General features: G+C 40.0%; 3 protein-coding genes, 25 non-coding genes and 3 pseudogenes across 27 annotated transcripts in view; 29 read left to right on the top strand and 2 right to left on the bottom strand.

Annotated features, from left to right (window-relative positions):
- Positions 1-22957, top strand: part of LOC144422696 (uncharacterized) — a 486406-nt gene that overhangs the window by 412689 nt on the left and 50760 nt on the right. The gene's annotated exons all lie outside the window — the stretch shown is intronic.
- The window catches only part of LOC120332866 (FGFR1 oncogene partner 2 homolog), a 424145-nt gene that overhangs the window by 131818 nt on the left and 269370 nt on the right, over positions 1-22957 (bottom strand).
- LOC120329781 (FGFR1 oncogene partner 2 homolog) overlaps positions 1-22957 on the bottom strand; it is a 443159-nt gene that overhangs the window by 68371 nt on the left and 351831 nt on the right. The window lies entirely within an intron of this gene.
- Positions 332-494, top strand: LOC144423348 (U1 spliceosomal RNA). The gene has a single exon (XR_013475842.1). It is a non-coding gene; the product is annotated as a U1 spliceosomal RNA (small nuclear RNA).
- Positions 1011-1173, top strand: LOC144423150 (U1 spliceosomal RNA). The gene has a single exon (XR_013475644.1). It is a non-coding gene; the product is annotated as a U1 spliceosomal RNA (small nuclear RNA).
- On the top strand, positions 1763-1897 carry LOC144423574 (U1 spliceosomal RNA; annotated as a pseudogene).
- On the top strand, positions 2492-2654 carry LOC144423329 (U1 spliceosomal RNA). The gene has a single exon (XR_013475823.1). It is a non-coding gene; the product is annotated as a U1 spliceosomal RNA (small nuclear RNA).
- LOC144423432 (U1 spliceosomal RNA) lies at positions 3247-3409 on the top strand. Its single transcript, XR_013475926.1, has one exon. It is a non-coding gene; the product is annotated as a U1 spliceosomal RNA (small nuclear RNA).
- LOC144423230 (U1 spliceosomal RNA) lies at positions 3936-4098 on the top strand. The gene has a single exon (XR_013475724.1). It is a non-coding gene; the product is annotated as a U1 spliceosomal RNA (small nuclear RNA).
- LOC144423349 (U1 spliceosomal RNA) lies at positions 4697-4859 on the top strand. Its single transcript, XR_013475843.1, has one exon. It is a non-coding gene; the product is annotated as a U1 spliceosomal RNA (small nuclear RNA).
- On the top strand, positions 5376-5538 carry LOC144423151 (U1 spliceosomal RNA). Its single transcript, XR_013475645.1, has one exon. It is a non-coding gene; the product is annotated as a U1 spliceosomal RNA (small nuclear RNA).
- LOC144423575 (U1 spliceosomal RNA) lies at positions 6128-6262 on the top strand (annotated as a pseudogene).
- On the top strand, positions 6857-7019 carry LOC144423330 (U1 spliceosomal RNA). Its single transcript, XR_013475824.1, has one exon. It is a non-coding gene; the product is annotated as a U1 spliceosomal RNA (small nuclear RNA).
- LOC144423297 (U1 spliceosomal RNA) lies at positions 7612-7774 on the top strand. Its single transcript, XR_013475791.1, has one exon. It is a non-coding gene; the product is annotated as a U1 spliceosomal RNA (small nuclear RNA).
- LOC144423231 (U1 spliceosomal RNA) lies at positions 8301-8463 on the top strand. The gene has a single exon (XR_013475725.1). It is a non-coding gene; the product is annotated as a U1 spliceosomal RNA (small nuclear RNA).
- Positions 9062-9224, top strand: LOC144423387 (U1 spliceosomal RNA). Its single transcript, XR_013475881.1, has one exon. It is a non-coding gene; the product is annotated as a U1 spliceosomal RNA (small nuclear RNA).
- On the top strand, positions 9823-9985 carry LOC144423428 (U1 spliceosomal RNA). Its single transcript, XR_013475922.1, has one exon. It is a non-coding gene; the product is annotated as a U1 spliceosomal RNA (small nuclear RNA).
- Positions 10585-10747, top strand: LOC144423351 (U1 spliceosomal RNA). Its single transcript, XR_013475845.1, has one exon. It is a non-coding gene; the product is annotated as a U1 spliceosomal RNA (small nuclear RNA).
- On the top strand, positions 11264-11426 carry LOC144423152 (U1 spliceosomal RNA). Its single transcript, XR_013475646.1, has one exon. It is a non-coding gene; the product is annotated as a U1 spliceosomal RNA (small nuclear RNA).
- On the top strand, positions 12016-12150 carry LOC144423576 (U1 spliceosomal RNA; annotated as a pseudogene).
- Positions 12745-12907, top strand: LOC144423331 (U1 spliceosomal RNA). Its single transcript, XR_013475825.1, has one exon. It is a non-coding gene; the product is annotated as a U1 spliceosomal RNA (small nuclear RNA).
- LOC144423298 (U1 spliceosomal RNA) lies at positions 13500-13662 on the top strand. The gene has a single exon (XR_013475792.1). It is a non-coding gene; the product is annotated as a U1 spliceosomal RNA (small nuclear RNA).
- On the top strand, positions 14180-14342 carry LOC144423232 (U1 spliceosomal RNA). Its single transcript, XR_013475726.1, has one exon. It is a non-coding gene; the product is annotated as a U1 spliceosomal RNA (small nuclear RNA).
- On the top strand, positions 14941-15103 carry LOC144423157 (U1 spliceosomal RNA). The gene has a single exon (XR_013475651.1). It is a non-coding gene; the product is annotated as a U1 spliceosomal RNA (small nuclear RNA).
- LOC144423430 (U1 spliceosomal RNA) lies at positions 15702-15864 on the top strand. The gene has a single exon (XR_013475924.1). It is a non-coding gene; the product is annotated as a U1 spliceosomal RNA (small nuclear RNA).
- On the top strand, positions 16456-16618 carry LOC144423174 (U1 spliceosomal RNA). The gene has a single exon (XR_013475668.1). It is a non-coding gene; the product is annotated as a U1 spliceosomal RNA (small nuclear RNA).
- LOC144423129 (U1 spliceosomal RNA) lies at positions 19301-19462 on the top strand. Its single transcript, XR_013475623.1, has one exon. It is a non-coding gene; the product is annotated as a U1 spliceosomal RNA (small nuclear RNA).
- LOC144423397 (U1 spliceosomal RNA) lies at positions 20052-20214 on the top strand. Its single transcript, XR_013475891.1, has one exon. It is a non-coding gene; the product is annotated as a U1 spliceosomal RNA (small nuclear RNA).
- LOC144423836 (U1 spliceosomal RNA) lies at positions 20804-20966 on the top strand. Its single transcript, XR_013476201.1, has one exon. It is a non-coding gene; the product is annotated as a U1 spliceosomal RNA (small nuclear RNA).
- LOC144423314 (U1 spliceosomal RNA) lies at positions 21558-21720 on the top strand. The gene has a single exon (XR_013475808.1). It is a non-coding gene; the product is annotated as a U1 spliceosomal RNA (small nuclear RNA).
- Positions 22297-22458, top strand: LOC144423531 (U1 spliceosomal RNA). The gene has a single exon (XR_013476025.1). It is a non-coding gene; the product is annotated as a U1 spliceosomal RNA (small nuclear RNA).

Consider the following 22957-nt stretch of genomic DNA (forward strand, 5'->3'; position numbering starts at 1 on the left):
AGCGCCGAAATTTGGAAGTATCATTGTTTGCTGTCCAGGGTACGTATTGGGGCTGTGGCTCTTTGTTTATAGTTTAATATTTTAAACCCTGGCTCTTTGCTATTTCTTGTAAAGTTGTTCAGCTACATTCTGCATCGGATGGCAAAGAACTCGCGATGTCTCACATAAAAGATTTGAACGCAATGAATCGTATTCTACGTTACTGACAGACGAATCAATTAAAATTGCAATTTTTGCACATATCGTTTTTATTGTTGAGATTGTTGAGAACTTCTTTCCAACATTTAGTATAGAACATTCATTCATGATTCGCAACCAATCGTCACAAATCATACTTACCTGACGAGGCAGTCAACCGCGATCACGAAGACGGTTCTGCCTAGGCGAGGTTTAGTCATTGCACCCAGACTAAATTGACCCTAGCGATTATCCCAAATGTAGATAACTCGGTCGTGTAATTTCTGCTAATGGGGACTGCGTTCGCGCTATCCCTTTTATATATTTGCTTACGACCAATATCCTGTTGGCTTACGAGTTAGGTCAATGAGCGGCCACGTTGCTTCCATTGGTTGTGGCCATATTGATCCTCGTTTGGGTGTGGTATATTTCTCATGACCAATCTTACAATCCATTTATTGATATTATTCCATGACATGCCTTGCCATTATCCAAGTTATTTCCTTTATTCAACCGTCTCTAGATTGATTCCTTATTTGCAGTTCCACATTCAGATTGTGTTGCCATTGATTGAGCAATAGAATGAGCGCCAAGATTTGGAAGTATCATTGTTTGCTGTCCAAGGTACGTATTGGGGTTCAGCTACATTCTGCATCGGATGGCAAAGAACTCGCGATGTATCACATAAAAGATTTGAACGCAATGAATCGTATTCTACGTTACTGACAGACGAATCAATTAAAATTGCAAATATCGTTTTTATTGTTGAGAACTTCTTCTCAACATTTAGCATAGAACATTCATTCATGATGCGCAACCAATCGTCACAAATCATACTTACCTGGCGAGGCAGTCAACCGCGATCACGAAGACGGTTCTGCCTAGGCGAGGTTTAGTCATTGCACTCAGACTAAATTGACCCTAGCGATTATCCCAAATGTAGATAACTCGGTCGTGTAATTTCTGCTAGTGGGGACTGCGTTCGCGCTATCCCTTTTATATATTTGCTTACGACCAATATTCTGTTAGCTTACGAGTTAGGTCAATGAGCGGCCACGTTGCTTTCATTAGTTGTGGCCGTATTGATCCTCGTTTGGGTGTGGTATATTTCTCATGACCAATTTTACAATCCATTTATTTATATTATTCCATGACATGCCTTGCCATTATCCGAGTTATCCCTTTATCCAACCGTCTCTAGATTGATTCCTTATTTGCAGTTCCACATTCAGATTGTGTTGCCATTGATTGAGCAATAGAATGAGCGCCGAGATTTGGAAGTATCATTGTTTGCTGTCCAGGGTACGTATTGGGGCTGTGGCTCTTTGTTTATAGTTTAATATTTTAAACCCTGGCTCTTTGCTATTTCTTGTAAAGTTGTTCAGCTACATTCTGCATCGGATGGCAAAGAACTCGCGATGTCTCACATAAAAGATTTGAACGCAATGAATCGTATTCTACGTTACTGACAGACGAATCAATTAAAATTGCAAATTTTGCACATATCGTTTTTATTGTTGAGAACTTCTTCTCAACATTTAGCATAGAACATTCATTCATGATGCGCAACCAATCGTCACAAATCATACTCACCTGACGAGGCAGTCAACCGCGATCACGACGACGGTTCTGCCTAGGCGAGGTTTAGTCATTGCACCCAGACTAAATTGACCCTAGCGATAATCCCAAATGTGGATAACTCGGTCTGCGTTCGCGCTATCCCTTTTATATATTTGCTCACGAGCAATATCCTGTTGGCTTACGGGTTAGGTCAATGAGCGGCCACGTTGCTTTCATTAGTTGTGGCCGTATTGATCCTCGTTTGGGTGTGGTATATTTCTCATGAACAATCTTACAATCCATTCATTGACATTACTCCATGACATGCCTTGCCATTATCCAAGTTATTTGCTTCATCCAACCGTCTCTAGATTGATTACTTATTTGCAGTTCCACATTCAGATTGTGTTGCCATTGATTGAGCAATAGAATGAGCGCCAAGATTTGGAAGTATCATTGTTTGCTGTCCAAGGTACGTATCGGGGCTGCGGCTCTTTGTTTATAGTTTAATATTTCAACCCCTGGTCCTTGCTATTTCTTGTAAAGTTGTTCAGCTTCATTCTGCATCGGATGGCAAAAAACTCACGATGTATCACATAAAAGATTTGAACGCAATGAATCGTATTCTACGTTACTGACAGACGAATCAATTAAAATCGCAACTTTTGCACATATCGTTTTTATTGTTGAGAACTTCTTCTCAACATTTAGCATAGAACATTCATTCATGATGGGCAACCAATCGTCACAAATCATACTTACCTGACGGGGCAGTCAACCGTGATCACGTGGGCGGTTCTGCCTAGGCGAGGTTTAGTCATTGCACCCAGACTAAATTGACCCTAGCGATTATCCCAAATGTGGATAACTCGGTCGTGTAATTTCTGCTAGTGGGGACTGCGTTCGCGCTATCTCTTTTGTATATTTGCTCACTACCAATAATCCTGTTGGCTTTCGAGTTAGGTCAATGAGCGGCCACGTTGCTTTCATTAGTTGTGGCCGTATTGATCCTCGTATGGGTGTGTTATATTTCTCATGAACAATCTTACAATCCATTCATTGATATTACTCCATGACATGCCTTGCCATTATCCAAGTTATTTGCTTTATCCAACCGTCTCTAGATTGATTCCTTATTTGCAGTTCCACATTCAGATTGTGTTGCCATTGATTGAGCAATAGAATGAGCGCCAAGATTTGGAAGTATAATTGTTTGCTGTCCAAGGGTACGTATTGGGGCTGTGGCTCTTTGTTTATAGTTTATTATTTTAAACCCTGGCTCTTTGCTATTTCTTGTAAAGTTGTTCAGCTTCATTCTGCATCGGATGGCAAAGAACTCGCGATGTATCACATAAAAGATTTGAACGCAATGAATCGTATTCTACGTTAACGACAGACGAATCAATTAAAATTGCAACTTTTGCACATATCGTTTTTATTGTTGAGAACTTCTTCTCAACATTTAGCATAGAACATTCATTCATGATGCGCAACCAATCGTCACAAATCATACTTACCTGACGGGACAGTCAACCGTGATCACGTAGGCGCTTCTGCCTAGGCGAGGTTTAGTCATTGCACCCAGACTAAATTGACCCTAGCGATTATCCCAAATGTGGATAACTCGGTCGTGTAATTTCTGCTAGTGGGGACTGCGTTCGCGCTATCCCTTTTGTATATTTGCTCACTACCAATAATCCTGTTGGCTTTCGAGTTAGGTCAATGAGCGGCCACGTTGCTTTCATTAGTTGTGGCCGTATTGATCCTCGTATGGGTGTGGTATATTTCTCATGAACAATCTTACAATCCATTCATTGATATTACTCCATGACATGCCTTGCCATTATCCAAGTTATTTCCTTTATCCAACCGTCTCTAGATTGATTCCTTATTTGCAGTTCCACATTCAGATTGTGTTGCCATTGATTGAGCAATAGAATGAGCGCCAAGATTTGGAAGTATCATTGTTTGCTGTCCAAGGTACGTATTGGGGTTCAGCTACATTCTGCATCGGATGGCAAAGAACTCGCGATGTATCACATAAAAGATTTGAACGCAATGAATCGTATTCTACGTTACTGACAGACGAATCAATTAAAATTGCAAATATCGTTTTTATTGTTGAGATTGTTGAGAACTTCTTCTCAACATTTAGCATAGAACATTTATTCATGATGCGCAACCAATCGTCACAAATCATACTTACCTGGCGAGGCAGTCAACCGCGATCACGAAGACGGTTCTGCCTAGGCGAGGTTTAGTCATTGCACCCAGACTAAATTGACCCTAGCGATTATCCCAAATGTAGATAACTCGGTCGTGTAATTTCTGCTAGTGGGGACTGCGTTCGCGCTATCCCTTTTATATAATTGCTTACGACCAATATTCTGTTAGCTTACGAGTTAGGTCAATGAGCGGCCACGTTGCTTTCATTAGTTGTGGCCGTATTGATCCTCGTTTGGGTGTGGTATATTTCTCATGACCAATCTTACAATCCATTTATTTATATTATTCCATGGCATGCCTTGCCATTATCCAAGTTATCCCTTTATCCAACCGTCTCTAGATTGATTCCTTATTTGCAGTTCCACATTCAGATTGTGTTGCCATTGATTGAGCAATAGAATGAGCGCCGAAATTTGGAAGTATCATTGTTTGCTGTCCAGGGTACGTATTGGGGCTGTGGCTCTTTGTTTATAGTTTAATATTTTAAACCCTGGCTCTTTGCTATTTCTTGTAAAGTTGTTCAGCTACATTCTGCATCGGATGGCAAAGAACTCGCGATGTCTCACATAAAAGATTTGAACGCAATGAATCGTATTCTACGTTACTGACAGACGAATCAATTAAAATTGCAATTTTTGCACATATCGTTTTTATTGTTGAGATTGTTGAGAACTTCTTTCCAACATTTAGTATAGAACATTCATTCATGATTCGCAACCAATCGTCACAAATCATACTTACCTGACGAGGCAGTCAACCGCGATCACGAAGACGGTTCTGCCTAGGCGAGGTTTAGTCATTGCACCCAGACTAAATTGACCCTAGCGATTATCCCAAATGTAGATAACTCGGTCGTGTAATTTCTGCTAATGGGGACTGCGTTCGCGCTATCCCTTTTATATATTTGCTTACGACCAATATCCTGTTGGCTTACGAGTTAGGTCAATGAGCGGCCACGTTGCTTCCATTGGTTGTGGCCATATTGATCCTCGTTTGGGTGTGGTATATTTCTCATGACCAATCTTACAATCCATTTATTGATATTATTCCATGACATGCCTTGCCATTATCCAAGTTATTTCCTTTATTCAACCGTCTCTAGATTGATTCCTTATTTGCAGTTCCACATTCAGATTGTGTTGCCATTGATTGAGCAATAGAATGAGCGCCAAGATTTGGAAGTATCATTGTTTGCTGTCCAAGGTACGTATTGGGGTTCAGCTACATTCTGCATCGGATGGCAAAGAACTCGCGATGTATCACATAAAAGATTTGAACGCAATGAATCGTATTCTACGTTACTGACAGACGAATCAATTAAAATTGCAAATATCGTTTTTATTGTTGAGAACTTCTTCTCAACATTTAGCATAGAACATTCATTCATGATGCGCAACCAATCGTCACAAATCATACTTACCTGGCGAGGCAGTCAACCGCGATCACGAAGACGGTTCTGCCTAGGCGAGGTTTAGTCATTGCACTCAGACTAAATTGACCCTAGCGATTATCCCAAATGTAGATAACTCGGTCGTGTAATTTCTGCTAGTGGGGACTGCGTTCGCGCTATCCCTTTTATATATTTGCTTACGACCAATATTCTGTTAGCTTACGAGTTAGGTCAATGAGCGGCCACGTTGCTTTCATTAGTTGTGGCCGTATTGATCCTCGTTTGGGTGTGGTATATTTCTCATGACCAATTTTACAATCCATTTATTTATATTATTCCATGACATGCCTTGCCATTATCCGAGTTATCCCTTTATCCAACCGTCTCTAGATTGATTCCTTATTTGCAGTTCCACATTCAGATTGTGTTGCCATTGATTGAGCAATAGAATGAGCGCCGAGATTTGGAAGTATCATTGTTTGCTGTCCAGGGTACGTATTGGGGCTGTGGCTCTTTGTTTATAGTTTAATATTTTAAACCCTGGCTCTTTGCTATTTCTTGTAAAGTTGTTCAGCTACATTCTGCATCGGATGGCAAAGAACTCGCGATGTCTCACATAAAAGATTTGAACGCAATGAATCGTATTCTACGTTACTGACAGACGAATCAATTAAAATTGCAAATTTTGCACATATCGTTTTTATTGTTGAGAACTTCTTCTCAACATTTAGCATAGAACATTCATTCATGATGCGCAACCAATCGTCACAAATCATACTCACCTGACGAGGCAGTCAACCGCGATCACGACGACGGTTCTGCCTAGGCGAGGTTTAGTCATTGCACCCAGACTAAATTGACCCTAGCGATAATCCCAAATGTGGATAACTCGGTCTGCGTTCGCGCTATCCCTTTTATATATTTGCTCACGAGCAATATCCTGTTGGCTTACGGGTTAGGTCAATGAGCGGCCACGTTGCTTTCATTAGTTGTGGCCGTATTGATCCTCGTTTGGGTGTGGTATATTTCTCATGAACAATCTTACAATCCATTCATTGACATTACTCCATGACATGCCTTGCCATTATCCAAGTTATTTGCTTCATCCAACCGTCTCTAGATTGATTACTTATTTGCAGTTCCACATTCAGATTGTGTTGCCATTGATTGAGCAATAGAATGAGCGCCAAGATTTGGAAGTATCATTGTTTGCTGTCCAAGGTACGTATCGGGGCTGCGGCTCTTTGTTTATAGTTTAATATTTCAACCCCTGGTCCTTGCTATTTCTTGTAAAGTTGTTCAGCTTCATTCTGCATCGGATGGCAAAAAACTCACGATGTATCACATAAAAGATTTGAACGCAATGAATCGTATTCTACGTTACTGACAGACGAATCAATTAAAATCGCAACTTTTGCACATATCGTTTTTATTGTTGAGAACTTCTTCTCAACATTTAGCATAGAACATTCATTCATGATGGGCAACCAATCGTCACAAATCATACTTACCTGACGGGGCAGTCAACCGTGATCACGTGGGCGGTTCTGCCTAGGCGAGGTTTAGTCATTGCACCCAGACTAAATTGACCCTAGCGATTATCCCAAATGTGGATAACTCGGTCGTGTAATTTCTGCTAGTGGGGACTGCGTTCGCGCTATCTCTTTTGTATATTTGCTCACTACCAATAATCCTGTTGGCTTTCGAGTTAGGTCAATGAGCGGCCACGTTGCTTTCATTAGTTGTGGCCGTATTGATCCTCGTATGGGTGTGTTATATTTCTCATGAACAATCTTACAATCCATTCATTGATATTACTCCATGACATGCCTTGCCATTATCCAAGTTATTTGCTTTATCCAACCGTCTCTAGATTGATTCCTTATTTGCAGTTCCACATTCAGATTGTGTTGCCATTGATTGAGCAATAGAATGAGCGCCAAGATTTGGAAGTATAATTGTTTGCTGTCCAAGGGTACGTATTGGGGCTGTGGCTCTTTGTTTATAGTTTATTATTTTAAACCCTGGCTCTTTGCTATTTCTTGTAAAGTTGTTCAGCTTCATTCTGCATCGGATGGCAAAAAACTCGCGATGTATCACATAAAAGATTTGAACGCAATGAATCGTATTCTACGTTAACGACAGACGAATCAATTAAAATTGCAACTTTTGCACATATCGTTTTTATTGTTGAGAACTTCTTCTCAACATTTAGCATAGAACATTCATTCATGATGCGCAACCAATCGTCACAAATCATACTTACCTGACGGGACAGTCAACCGTGATCACGTAGGCGGTTCTGCCTAGGCGAGGTTTAGTCATTGCACCCAGACTAAATTGACCCTAGCGATTATCCCAAATGTGGATAACTCGGTCGTGTAATTTCTGCTAGTGGGGACTGCGTTCGCGCTATCCCTTTTGTATATTTGCTCACTACCAATAATCCTGTTGGCTTTCGAGTTAGGTCAATGAGCGGCCACGTTGCTTTCATTAGTTGTGGCCGTATTGATCCTCGTATGGGTGTGGTATATTTCTCCTGAACAATCTTACAATCCATTCATTGATATTACTCCATGACATGCCTTGCCATTATCCAAGTTATTTCCTTTATCCAACCGTCTCTAGATTGATTCCTTATTTGCAGTTCCACATTCAGATTGTGTTGCCATTGATTGAGCAATAGAATGAGCGCCAAGATTTGGAAGTATCATTGTTTGCTGTCCAAGGTACGTATTGGGGTTCAGCTACATTCTGCATCGGATGGCAAAGAACTCGCGATGTATCACATAAAAGATTTGAACGCAATGAATCATATTCTACGTTACTGACAGACGAATCAATTAAAATTGCAAATATCGTTTTTATTGTTGAGATTGTTGAGAACTTCTTCTCAACATTTAGCATAGAACATTTATTCATGATGCGCAACCAATCGTCACAAATCATACTTACCTGGCGAGGCAGTCAACCGCGATCACGAAGACGGTTCTGCCTAGGCGAGGTTTAGTCATTGCACCCAGACTAAATTGACCCTAGCGATTATCCCAAATGTAGATAACTCGGTCGTGTAATTTCTGCTAGTGGGGACTGCGTTCGCGCTATCCCTTTTATATATTTGCTTACGACCAATATTCTGTTAGCTTACGAGTTAGGTCAATGAGCGGCCACGTTGCTTTCATTAGTTGTGGCCGTATTGATCCTCGTTTGGGTGTGGTATATTTCTCATGACCAATCTTACAATCCATTTATTTATATTATTCCATGGCATGCCTTGCCATTATCCAAGTTATCCCTTTATCCAACCGTCTCTAGATTGATTCCTTATTTGCAGTTCCACATTCAGATTGTGTTGCCATTGATTGAGCAATAGAATGAGCGCCGAAATTTGGAAGTATCATTGTTTGCTGTCCAGGGTACGTATTGGGGCTGTGGCTCTTTGTTTATAGTTTAATATTTTAAACCCTGGCTCTTTGCTATTTCTTGTAAAGTTGTTCAGCTACATTCTGCATCGGATGGCAAAGAACTCGCGATGTCTCACATAAAAGATTTGAACGCAATGAATCGTATTCTACGTTACTGACAGACGAATCAATTAAAATTGCAAATTTTGCACATATCGTTTTTATTGTTGAGATTGTTGAGAACTTCTTTCCAACATTTAGTATAGAACATTCATTCATGATTCGCAACCAATCGTCACAAATCATACTTACCTGACGAGGCTTTCAACCGCGATCACGAAGACGGTTCTGCCTAGGCGAGGTTTAGTCATTGCACTCAGACTAAATTGACCCTAGCGATTATCCCAAATGTAGATAACTCGGTCGTGTAATTTCTGCTAGTGGGGACTGCGTTCGCGCTATCCCTTTTATATATTTGCTTACGACCAATATTCTGTTAGCTTACGAGTTAGGTCAATGAGCGGCCACGTTGCTTTCATTAGTTGTGGCCGTATTGATCCTCGTTTGGGTGTGGTATATTTCTCATGACCAATATTACAATCCATTTATTTATATTATTCCATGACATGCCTTGCCATTATCCAAGTTATCCCTTTATCCAACCGTCTCTAGATTGATTCCTTATTTGCAGTTCCACATTCAGATTGTGTTGCCATTGATTGAGCAATAGAATGAGCGCCGAGATTTGGAAGTATCATTGTTTGCTGTCCAGGGTACGTATTGGGGCTGTGGCTCTTTGTTTATAGTTTAATATTTTAAACCCTGGCTCTTTGCTATTTCTTGTAAAGTTGTTCAGCTACATTCTGCATCGGATGGCAAAGAACTCGCGATGTCTCACATAAAAGATTTGAACGCAATGAATCGTATTCTACGTTACTGACAGACGAATCAATTAAAATTGCAAATTTTGCACATATCGTTTTTATTGTTGAGATTGTTGAGAACTTCTTTCCAACATTTAGTATAGAACATTCATTCATGATGCGCAACCAATCGTCACAAATCATACTTACCTGACGAGGCAGTCAACCGCGATCACGACGACGGTTCTGCCTAGGCGAGGTTTAGTCATTGCACCCAGACTAAATTGACCCTAGCGATTATCCCAAATGTAGATAACTCGGTCGTGTAATTTCTGCTAATGGGGACTGCGTTCGCGCTATCCCTTTTATATATTTGCTTACGACCAATATCCTGTTGGCTTACGAGTTAGGTCAATGAGCGGCCACGTTGCTTTCATTGGTTGTGGCCATATTGATCCTCGTTTGGGTGTGGTATATTTCTCATGAACAATCTTACAATCCATTTATTGATATTATTCCATGACATGCCTTGCCATTATCCAAGTTATTTCCTTTATCCAACCGTCTCTAGATTGATTCCTTATTTGCAGTTCCACATTCAGATTGTGTTGCCATTGATTGAGCAATAGAATGAGCGCCGAAATTTGGAAGTATCATTGTTTGCTGTCCAGGGTACGTAATGGGGCTGTGGCTCTTTGTTTATAGTTTAATATTTTAAACCCTGGCTCTTTGCTATTTCTTGTAAAGTTGTTCAGCTACATTCTGCATCGGATGGCAAAGAACTCGCGATGTCTCACATAAAAGATTTGAACGCAATGAATCGTATTCTACGTTACTGACAGACGAATCAATTAAAATTGCAATTTTTGCACATATCGTTTTTATTGTTGAGATTGTTGAGAACTTCTTTCCAACATTTAGTATAGAACATTCATTCATGATTCGCAACCAATCGTCACAAATCATACTTACCTGACGAGGCAGTCAACCGCGATCACGAAGACGGTTCTGCCTAGGCGAGGTTTAGTCATTGCACCCAGACTAAATTGACCCTAGCGATTATCCCAAATGTAGATAACTCGGTCGTGTAATTTCTGCTAATGGGGACTGCGTTCGCGCTATCCCTTTTATATATTTGCTTACGACCAATATCCTGTTGGCTTACGAGTTAGGTCAATGAGCGGCCACGTTGCTTCCATTGGTTGTGGCCATATTGATCCTCGTTTGGGTGTGGTATATTTCTCATGACCAATCTTACAATCCATTTATTGATATTATTCCATGACATGCCTTGCCATTATCCAAGTTATTTCCTTTATTCAACCGTCTCTAGATTGATTCCTTATTTGCAGTTCCACATTCAGATTGTGTTGCCATTGATTGAGCAATAGAATGAGCGCCAAGATTTGGAAGTATCATTGTTTGCTGTCCAAGGTACGTATTGGGGTTCAGCTACATTCTGCATCGGATGGCAAAGAACTCGCGATGTATCACATAAAAGATTTGAACGCAATGAATCGTATTCTACGTTACTGACAGACGAATCAATTAAAATTGCAAATATCGTTTTTATTGTTGAGAACTTCTTCTCAACATTTAGCATAGAACATTCATTCATGATGCGCAACCAATCGTCACAAATCATACTTACCTGGCGAGGCAGTCAACCGCGATCACGAAGACGGTTCTGCCTAGGCGAGGTTTAGTCATTGCACTCAGACTAAATTGACCCTAGCGATTATCCCAAATGTAGATAACTCGGTCGTGTAATTTCTGCTAGTGGGGACTGCGTTCGCGCTATCCCTTTTATATATTTGCTTACGACCAATATTCTGTTAGCTTACGAGTTAGGTCAATGAGCGGCCACGTTGCTTTCATTAGTTGTGGCCGTATTGATCCTCGTTTGGGTGTGGTATATTTCTCATGACCAATTTTACAATCCATTTATTTATATTATTCCATGACATGCCTTGCCATTATCCGAGTTATCCCTTTATCCAACCGTCTCTAGATTGATTCCTTATTTGCAGTTCCACATTCAGATTGTGTTGCCATTGATTGAGCAATAGAATGAGCGCCGAGATTTGGAAGTATCATTGTTTGCTGTCCAGGGTACGTATTGGGGCTGTGGCTCTTTGTTTATAGTTTAATATTTTAAACCCTGGCTCTTTGCTATTTCTTGTAAAGTTGTTCAGCTACATTCTGCATCGGATGGCAAAGAACTCGCGATGTCTCACATAAAAGATTTGAACGCAATGAATCGTATTCTACGTTACTGACAGACGAATCAATTAAAATTGCAAATTTTGCACATATCGTTTTTATTGTTGAGAACTTCTTCTCAACATTTAGCATAGAACATTCATTCATGATGCGCAACCAATCGTCACAAATCATACTCACCTGACGAGGCAGTCAACCGCGATCACGACGACGGTTCTGCCTAGGCGAGGTTTAGTCATTGCACCCAGACTAAATTGACCCTAGCGATAATCCCAAATGTGGATAACTCGGTCTGCGTTCGCGCTATCCCTTTTATATATTTGCTCACGAGCAATATCCTGTTGGCTTACGGGTTAGGTCAATGAGCGGCCACGTTGCTTTCATTAGTTGTGGCCGTATTGATCCTCGTTTGGGTGTGGTATATTTCTCATGAACAATCTTACAATCCATTCATTGACATTACTCCATGACATGCCTTGCCATTATCCAAGTTATTTGCTTCATCCAACCGTCTCTAGATTGATTACTTATTTGCAGTTCCACATTCAGATTGTGTTGCCATTGATTGAGCAATAGAATGAGCGCCAAGATTTGGAAGTATCATTGTTTGCTGTCCAAGGTACGTATCGGGGCTGCGGCTCTTTGTTTATAGTTTAATATTTCAACCCCTGGTCCTTGCTATTTCTTGTAAAGTTGTTCAGCTTCATTCTGCATCGGATGGCAAAAAACTCACGATGTATCACATAAAAGATTTGAACGCAATGAATCGTATTCTACGTTACTGACAGACGAATCAATTAAAATCGCAACTTTTGCACATATCGTTTTTATTGTTGAGAACTTCTTCTCAACATTTAGCATAGAACATTCATTCATGATGGGCAACCAATCGTCACAAATCATACTTACCTGACGGGGCAGTCAACCGTGATCACGTGGGCGGTTCTGCCTAGGCGAGGTTTAGTCATTGCACCCAGACTAAATTGACCCTAGCGATTATCCCAAATGTGGATAACTCGGTCGTGTAATTTCTGCTAGTGGGGACTGCGTTCGCGCTATCTCTTTTGTATATTTGCTCACTACCAATAATCCTGTTGGCTTTCGAGTTAGGTCAATGAGCGGCCACGTTGCTTTCATTAGTTGTGGCCGTATTGATCCTCGTATGGGTGTGTTATATTTCTCATGAACAATCTTACAATCCATTCATTGATATTACTCCATGACATGCCTTGCCATTATCCAAGTTATTTGCTTTATCCAACCGTCTCTAGATTGATTCCTTATTTGCAGTTCCACATTCAGATTGTGTTGCCATTGATTGAGCAATAGAATGAGCGCCAAGATTTGGAAGTATAATTGTTTGCTGTCCAAGGGTACGTATTGGGGCTGTGGCTCTTTGTTTATAGTTTATTATTTTAAACCCTGGCTCTTTGCTATTTCTTGTAAAGTTGTTCAGCTTCATTCTGCATCGGATGGCAAAGAACTCGCGATGTATCACATAAAAGATTTGAACGCAATGAATCGTATTCTACGTTAACGACAGACGAATCAATTAAAATTGCAACTTTTGCACATATCGTTTTTATTGTTGAGAACTTCTTCTCAACATTTAGCATAGAACATTCATTCATGATGCGCAACCAATCGTCACAAATCATACTTACCTGACGGGACAGTCAACCGTGATCACGTAGGCGGTTCTGCCTAGGCGAGGTTTAGTCATTGCACCCAGACTAAATTGACCCTAGCGATTATCCCAAATGTGGATAACTCGGTCGTGTAATTTCTGCTAGTGGGGACTGCGTTCGCGCTATCCCTTTTGTATATTTGCTCACTACCAATAATCCTGTTGGCTTTCGAGTTAGGTCAATGAGCGGCCACGTTGCTTTCATTAGTTGTGGCCGTATTGATCCTCGTATGGGTGTGGTATATTTCTCATGAACAATCTTACAATCCATTCATTGATATTACTCCATGACATGCCTTGCCATTATCCAAGTTATTTCCTTTATCCAACCGTCTCTAGATTGATTCCTTATTTGCAGTTCCACATTCAGATTGTGTTGCCATTGATTGAGCAATAGAATGAGCGCCAAGATTTGGAAGTATCATTGTTTGCTGTCCAAGGTACGTATTGGGGTTCAGCTACATTCTGCATCGGATGGCAAAGAACTCGCGATGTATCACATAAAAGATTTGAACGCAATGAATCATATTCTACGTTACTGACAGACGAATCAATTAAAATTGCAAATATCGTTTTTATTGTTGAGAACTTCTTCTCAACATTTAGCATAGAACATTTATTCATGATGCGCAACCAATCGTCACAAATCATACTTACCTGGCGAGGCAGTCAACCGCGATCACGAAGACGGTTCTGCCTAGGCGAGGTTTAGTCATTGCACCCAGACTAAATTGACCCTAGCGATTATCCCAAATGTAGATAACTCGGTCGTGTAATTTCTGCTAGTGGGGACTGCGTTCGCGCTATCCCTTTTATATATTTGCTTACGACCAATATTCTGTTAGCTTACGAGTTAGGTCAATGAGCGGCCACGTTGCTTTCATTAGTTGTGGCCGTATTGATCCTCGTTTGGGTGTGGTATATTTCTCATGACCAATCTTACAATCCATTTATTTATATTATTCCATGGCATGCCTTGCCATTATCCAAGTTATCCCTTTATCCAACCGTCTCTAGATTGATTCCTTATTTGCAGTTCCACATTCAGATTGTGTTGCCATTGATTGAGCAATAGAATGAGCGCCGAAATTTGGAAGTATCATTGTTTGCTGTCCAGGGTACGTATTGGGGCTGTGGCTCTTTGTTTATAGTTTAATATTTTAAACCCTGGCTCTTTGCTATTTCTTGTAAAGTTGTTCAGCTACATTCTGCATCGGATGGCAAAGAACTCGCGATGTCTCACATAAAAGATTTGAACGCAATGAATCGTATTCTACGTTACTGACAGACGAATCAATTAAAATTGCAAATTTTGCACATATCGTTTTTATTGTTGAGATTGTTGAGAACTTCTTTCCAACATTTAGTATAGAACATTCATTCATGATTCGCAACCAATCGTCACAAATCATACTTACCTGACGAGGCAGTCAACCGCGATCACGAAGACGGTTCTGCCTAGGCGAGGTTTAGTCATTGCACTCAGACTAAATTGACCCTAGCGATTATCCCAAATGTAGATAACTCGGTCGTGTAATTTCTGCTAGTGGGGACTGCGTTCGCGCTATCCCTTTTATATATTTGCTTACGACCAATATTCTGTTAGCTTACGAGTTAGGTCAATGAGCGGCCACGTTGCTTTCATTAGTTGTGGCCGTATTGATCCTCGTTTGGGTGTGGTATATTTCTCATGACCAATCTTACAATCCATTTATTTATATTATTCCATGACATGCCTTGCCATTATCCAAGTTATCCCTTTATCCAACCGTCTCTAGATTGATTCCTTATTTGCAGTTCCACATTCAGATTGTGTTGCCATTGATTGAGCAATAGAATGAGCGCCGAGATTTGGAAGTATCATTGTTTGCTGTCCAGGGTACGTATTGGGGCTGTGGCTCTTTGTTTATAGTTTAATATTTTAAACCCTGGCTCTTTGCTATTTCTTGTAAAGTTGTTCAGCTACATTCTGCATCGGATGGCAAAGAACTCGCGATGTCTCACATAAAAGATTTGAACGCAATGAATCGTATTCTACGTTACTGACAGACGAATCAATTAAAATTGCAAATTTTGCACATATCGTTTTTATTGTTGAGATTGTTGAGAACTTCTTTCCAACATTTAGTATAGAACATTCATTCATGATGCGCAACCAATCGTCACAAATCATACTTACCTGACGAGGCAGTCAACCGCGATCACGACGACGGTTCTGCCTAGGCGAGGTTTAGTCATTGCACCCAGACTAAATTGACCCTAGCGATTATCCCAAATGTAGATAACTCGGTCGTGTAATTTCTGCTAATGGGGACTGCGTTCGCGCTATCCCTTTTATATATTTGCTTACGACCAATATCCTGTTGGCTTACGAGTTAGGTCAATGAGCGGCCACGTTGCTTTCATTGGTTGTGGCCATATTGATCCTCGTTTGGGTGTGGTATATTTCTCATGAACAATCTTACAATCCATTTATTGATATTATTCCATGACATGCCTTGCCATTATCCAAGTTATTTCCTTTATCCAACCGTCTCTAGATTGATTCCTTATTTGCAGTTCCACATTCAGATTGTGTTGTCATTGATTGAGCAATAGAATGAGCGCCAAGATTTGGAAGTATAATTGTTTGCTGTCCAAAAGTACGTATTGGGCTGTGGCTCTTTGTTTATAGTTTATTATTTAAAACCATGGCTCTTTGCTATTTCTTGTAAAGTTGTTCAGCTTCATTCTGCCATCGGATGGCAAAGAACTCGCGATGTATCACATACAATATTTGAACGCAATGAATCGTATTCTACGTTACTGACAGACGAATCAATTAAAATTGCAACTTTTGCACATATCGTTTTTATTGTTGAGAACTTCTTCTCAACATTTAGCATAGAACATTCATTCATGATGCGCAACCAATCGTCACAAATCATACTCACCTGACGAGGCAGTCAACCGCGATCACGAAGGCGGTTCTGCCTAGGCGAGGTTTAGTCATTGCACCCAGACTAAATTGACCCTAGCGATTATCCCAAATGTGGATAACTCGGTCGTGTAATTCATGCTAGTGGGGACTGCGTTCGCGCTATCCCTTTTATATATTTGCTCACTACCAATAATCCTGTTGGCCTTCGAGTTAGGTCAATGAGCGGCCACGTTGCTTTCATTAGTTGTGGCCAGGGATGGCCAATACCGAATAGTTCACTATTTCGAATACATTCGAAATTATTTTTTTCGAATATGAAATTTCGAATACTTCGAAAATAAAATTCACTAATTGAAGCTTATCTAAATGTATGTAGGAACTTCCATACAATAAGCAATGGAATAACTGCTATCTACAAGTTACAACCTAGTTATATTACCAGGCATTTCATATTTGCAGATTATTGCAGTATATATTTTATATACCTTGAGTCATGTTAACAGAATTAAATTAATACGGCAATAGTGGTATCGGTGATGGATTTTAATATTTGCGCAACACAAAATCATCCTAGTAAAACGCCCATACTTTTAAATACCAACCATTATCCAAATTATTTGCCAAAAAGCGGGATAAAGTATGGGTTATTTTTCCGACTTGTGACAATTTTTTCGTGAGTACGAAAATACGAATCAAAAATTAACCACACATTTTAAGTCCGCAGATCGCCGTTGTATGTTTGAGTAATAATACTTTTATAATTTTATAAATATGGAAATAGGAATCAAAAACTATTTATAATTGGATAGTTTACCACACATTCTAAGTCCACATATTGCCGTTGTATTTTGTAAATACGAAAATAGGAATCAAAATTTAATATTAATTGCGAGTTTGCCACACAATCTATGTCCACAGATTGCCGTGATATTGTGCCGAATATAATCAGTTTTTGATTTTTATTTTCGTACTCACGAAAAAATTGTCACAAGTCGGAAAAAGAATTTATACTTTATCCCGCTTTTTGGGAATTAATTTGGATAATGGTTGCCATCGGTTTGTTTGTATTTAAAAGTATGGACTTTTTACTAGGATGATTTTGTGCTGCGTAAAATATTCGAATCCATGACTGATACCACTATTTAAAATGCCTTACCGTGTTAATTTAATTCTATTATCATAACTCAAATGTTGGTAAATCGGGCTGTTTCCCACCCATTTTACAGGCCACAGATCGCCGTTGCATTTTAGAATTATAATAGTTTTATCATTTTGTAAATACGACTCCGAAATTAAATATAATTGGGCAGTTTACCACGTATTTCATGTCCACAAATATCCGTGGTATTTGGTATTAATACTTTCATTGTTTTATGACGGCTATAAATACCGTATTTTCCGGCTAATAAGTCCACATGGCAAATAGGACGATGTCTATTTTTAGCACTCAAAAAAGGGGTTTTTCCATATTGGCCTCAAATAAGACTGGTAGAAAAATTGTGTCCCTGTGATAGATATGCGCTAATAATTTTATATGTTTAGAACCAGATCATGTTAGTTTGGTAGAATCATACTCACAGAATTAACTATTTTTAACAATTGAGCGGTAAATTTAAGTTGTAAAGCGGTAATCATTTTGGACAACCTATTAACCCGAATGTTAAAATAATTTTGGAATGTGATAAGTACTACACTGTACGTCCCCGGGTTATTTCACAGCTGTGTTTTCCTGTCCCTGTCGTGTTCTGCTGAATCGGCAAAACAAAAGGGTCACAAATCACTTTCACTGGGTGGCCATGTTTCTCTTTAAAGTAACGATAACCGGCCTGCGATTAAATATCATGATTGGCAGACCCTAAGACCCAAATATAAGGTTACACAAATCATGCTTGAGAAGACTAATAAGCAGGCCACATAGAAATAAAATAAACATACTTTCTCAATTAGACGCCACCCCCCCCCCCCCCCCCCCCCCCGAAAAAAAAATCAGGCCGAAAAATTGGGCCTAGAAAAGCGGTAATTGACAATTTTTCGAGGGAATAGAAATGAATTTGTAAATTAAAAGCCTCGTAGACGAATGTCGGCAATGTCCACCCACGCAAACGTGCAAATGTGTCGCAACACTATGCGACGTATGGTCGCACAGAATATAAACAATCAAAGTGCCGATTCTATTTCATCGTCATTACAATACGTGAGACAGCGTAAAAAGTCGTTTGAAGATTCCCGTAAAACAAAACACCACGTTTACAGCGAAAAGTGGCTACTATTCGGAATTATTCGAAAATCAGCCGAAAGGTATTCGAATACTATGATATTCGAATATTCGATTCGTTTTGGAAAACCCTGGTTGTGGCCGTATTGATCCTCGTTTGGTGTGTTATATTTCTCTTGATCAATCTTACAGTCCATTTATTGATATTATTCCATGACATGCCTTGCCATTATCCAAGTTATCCCTTTATCCAACCGTCCTTGCTGGCAGTGTCACATTCAGGTTGTGTTGCCATTGATTGAGCAATAGAATGAGCGCCAAGATTCGGAAATATCATTATTCTCTGTTTAAGGTACGTATCGGAGCTGCGGCTCTTTGTTTATAGTTTAATATTTCAACCCCTGGTCCTTACTATTTGTTGTAAAGTTGTTCAGCTTCATTCTGCCATCGGATGGCAAAGAACTCGCGATGTATCACATAAAAGATTTGAACGCAATGAATCGTATTCTACGTTACTGACAGACGATTCAATTAAAATTGCAACTCTTGCACATATCGTTTTTATTGTGGAGAAGTTCTTCTCAACATTTAGCATAGAACATTCATTCATGATGCGCAACCAATCGTCACAAATCATACTTACTTGACGAGGCAGTCAACCGCGATCACGAAGGCGGTTCTGCCTAGGCGAGGTTTAGTCATTGCACCCAGACTAAATTGACCCTAGCGATTATCCCAAATGTGGATAACTCGGTCGTGTAATTTCTGCTAGTGGGACTGCGTTCGCGCTATCCCTTTTATACATTTGCTCATGACCAATATCCTGTTGGCTCACGAGTTAAGTCAATGAGCGGCCACGTTGCTTTCATTAGTTGTGGCCGTATTGATCCTCGTTTGGGTGTGTTATATTTCTCATGACCAATCTTACAATCCATTTATTTATATTATTCCAGGACATGCCTTGCCATTATCCAAGTTATCCATTTATCCAACCGTCTCTAGATTGATTCCTTATTTGCAGTTCCACATTCAGATTGTATTGCCATTGATTGACCAATAGAATGAGCGCCAAGATTCGGAAATATCATTATTCCCTGTTTAAGGTACGTATCGGAGCTGCGGCTCTTTGTTTATAGTTTGATATTTCAACCCCTGGTCCTTGCAATTTCTTGTAAAGTTGTTCAGTTTCATTCTGCCATCGGATGGCAAAGAACTCGCGATGTATCACATAAAAGATTTGAACGCAATGAATCGTATTCTACGTTACTGACAGACGAATCAATTAAAATCGCAACTTTTGCACATATTGTTTTTATTGTTGAGAAATTCTTCTCAACATTTAGCATAGAACATTCATTCAGGATGCGCAACCAATCGTCCCAAATCATACCTACCTGACGAGGCCGTCAACCGCGATCACGAAGGCTGTTCTGCCTAGGCGAGGTTTAGTCATTGCACCCAGACTAAATTGACCCTAGCGATTATCCCAAATGTGGATAACTCGGTCGTGTAATTTCTGCTTGTGGGGACTGCGTTCGCGCTATCCCTTTTATATATTTGCTCACGACCAATATCCTGTTGGCTTACGAGTCAAGTCAATGAGCGGCCACGTTGCTTTCATTAGTTGTGGCCGTATTGATCCTCGTTTGGGTGTGTTATATTTCTCATGACCAATCTTACAATCCATTTATTTATATTATTCCATGACATGCCTTGCCATTATCCAAGTTATCCCTTTATCCAACCGTCTCTAGATTGATTCCTTATTTGCAGTTCCACATTCAGATTGTGTTGCCATTGATTGAGCAATAGAATGAGCGCCAAGATTTGGAAGTATCATTGTTTGCTGTCCAAGGTACGTATCGGGGCTGCGGCTCTTTGTTTATAGTTTAATATTTCAACCCCTGGTCCTTGCAATTTCTTGTAAAGTTGTTCAGTTTCATTCTGCCATCGGAAGGCAAAGAACTCGCGATGTATCACATAAAAGATTTGAACGCAATGAATCGTATTCTATGTTACTGACAGACGAATCAATTAAAATTGCAACTTTTGCACATATCGTTTTTATTGTTGAGAACTTCTTCTCAACGTTTAGCATAGAACATTCATTCATGATGCGCAACCAATCGTCACAAACCATACTTACCTGACGAGGCAGTCAACCGCGATCACGAAGGCGGTTCTGCCTAGGCGAGGTTTGGTCATTGCACCCAGACTAAATTGACCCTAGCGATTATCCCAAATGTGGATAACTCGGTCGTGTAATTTTTGCTAGTGGGGACTGCGTTCGCGCTATCCCTTTTTTATGTTTGCTCACGACCAATATCCTGTTGGCTTACGAGTTAGGTCAATGAGCGGCCACGTTGCTTTCATTAGTTGTGGCCGTATTGATCCTCGTTTGGGTGTGGTATATTTCTCATGAACAATCTTACAATCCATTCATTAATATTATTCCATGACATGCCTTGCCATTATCCAAGTTATTTCCTTTATCCAACCGTCTCTAGATTGATTCCTTATTTGCAGTTCCACATTCAGATTGTGTTGCCATTGATTGAGCAATAGAATGAGCGCCAAAATTTGGAAGTATAATTGTTTGCTGTCCAAGGGTACGTATTGGGGCTGTGGCTCTTTGTTTATAGTTTATTATTTTAAACCCTGGCTCTTTGCTATTTCTTGTAAAGTTGTTCAGCTTCATTCTGCATCGGATGGCAAAGAACTCGGGATGTATCACATAAAAGATTTGAACGCAATGAATCGTATTCTATGTTACTGACAGACGAATCAATTAAAATTGCAACTTTTGCACATATCGTTTTTATTGTTGAGAACTTCTTCTCAACATTTAGCATAGAACATTCATTCATGATGCGCAACCAATCGTCACAGATCATACTTACCTGACGAGGCAGTCAACCGTGATCACGTAAGCGGTTCTGCCTAGGCGAGGTTTAGTCATTGCACCCAGACTAAATTGACACTAGCGATTATCCCAAATGTGGATAACTCGGTCGTGTAATTTCTGCTAGTGGGGACTGCGTTCGCGCTATCCCTTTTATATATTCGCTCACTACCAATAATCTTGTTGGCTTTCGAGTTAGGTCAATGAGCGGCCACGCTGCTTTCATTAGTTGTGGCCGTATTGATCCTCGTTTGGGTGTGTTATATTTCTCATGACCAATCTTACAATCCATTTATTGATATTATTCCATGACATGCTTTGCCATTATCCAAGTTATCCCTTTATCCGACCGTCCTTGCTTGCAGTTCCACATTCAGATTGTGTTGCCATTGATTGAGCAATAGAATGAGCGCCAAGATTCGGAAATATCGTTATTCTCTGTTTAAGGTACGTATCGGAGCTGCGGCTCTTTGTTTATAGTTTAATATTTCAACCCCTGGTCCTTGCTATTTCTTGTAAAGTTGTTCAGCTTTATTCTGCATCGGATGGCAAAAAACTCGCGATGTATCACATAAAAGATTTGAACGCAATGAATCGTATTCTATGTTACTGACAGACGAATCAAATAAAATTGCAACTTTTGCACATATCGTTTTTATTGTTGAGAACTTCTTTTCAACGTTTAGCATAGAACATTCATTCATGATGCGCAACCAATCGCCACAAATCATATTTACCTGACGAGGCAGTCAAACGCGATCACGAAGGCGGATCTGCCTAGGCGAGGTTTAGTCATTGCACCCAGACTAAATTGACCCTAGCGATTATCCCAAATGTCGATAACTCGGTCGCGTAATTTCTGCTAGTGGGACTGCGTTCGCGCTGTCCCTTTTATATATTTGCTTAGGTCAATGAGCGGCCACGTTGCTTTCATTAGTTGTGGCCGTATTGATCCTCGTTTGGGTGTGTTATATTTCTCATGAACAATCTTACAATCCATTTATTTATATTATTCCATGACATGCCTTGCCATTATCCAAGTTATCCATTTATCCAACCGTCTCTACATTGATTCCTTATTTGCAGTTCCACATTCAGATTGTGTTGCCATTGATTGAGCAATAGAATGAGCGCCAAGATTCGGAAATATCATTATTCTCTGTTTCAGGTACGTATCGGAGCTGCGGCTCTTTGTTTATAGTTTGATATTTCAACCCCTGGTCCTTGCAATTTCTTGTAAAGTTGTTCAGTTTTATTCTGCCATCGGATGGCAAAGAACTCGCGATGTATCACATAAAAGATTTGAACGCAATTAATCGTATTCTACGTTACTGACAGACGAATCAATTAAAATTGCAACTTTTGCACATATCGTTTTTATTGTTGAGAA

The sequence above is a fragment of the Styela clava genome, chromosome 5 (genome assembly GCF_964204865.1).
Source record: "Styela clava chromosome 5, kaStyClav1.hap1.2, whole genome shotgun sequence".
NCBI classification, from domain to species: Eukaryota; Metazoa; Chordata; class Ascidiacea; order Stolidobranchia; family Styelidae; genus Styela; species Styela clava.